A 350-nucleotide genomic window follows, 5' to 3' on the forward strand; every position below is an offset into this window, starting at 1 on the left:
CATCCACCCATCCATCCACCCATTCATCCACCCATCCACCCGTCCATCCACCCGTTCATCCACCCGTCCATCCACCCGTCCATCCACCCATCCACCCATTCATCCACCCATCCATCCATCAGTTCATACACCCATCCATCCACCCGTTCATCCACCCATCCATCCGTTCATCCACCCATCCATTTATCCATCCACCCATTCATCCACCCATCCATTCATTCATCCACCCACCCATCCATTCATCCACCCACCCATCCATTCATCCACCCATCCATCCACCCATCCATCCACCCATCCATCCACTCATCCATCCACCCATTCACCCACCCATCCATCCATTCATCCACCCA

At 54.9% G+C, this 350-nt stretch overlaps 1 protein-coding gene across 1 annotated transcript in view; it reads left to right on the forward strand.

Moving 5' to 3' along the window:
• LOC112396318 (AF4/FMR2 family member 2-like) overlaps positions 1 to 350 on the forward strand; it is a 401348-nt gene that overhangs the window by 330825 nt on the left and 70173 nt on the right. The gene's annotated exons all lie outside the window — the stretch shown is intronic.

This window comes from Neophocaena asiaeorientalis, unplaced genomic scaffold (assembly GCF_003031525.2).
Source record: "Neophocaena asiaeorientalis asiaeorientalis breed wild unplaced genomic scaffold, Neophocaena_asiaeorientalis_V1.1 scaffold981, whole genome shotgun sequence".
Classification (NCBI taxonomy): domain Eukaryota; kingdom Metazoa; phylum Chordata; class Mammalia; order Artiodactyla; family Phocoenidae; genus Neophocaena; species Neophocaena asiaeorientalis.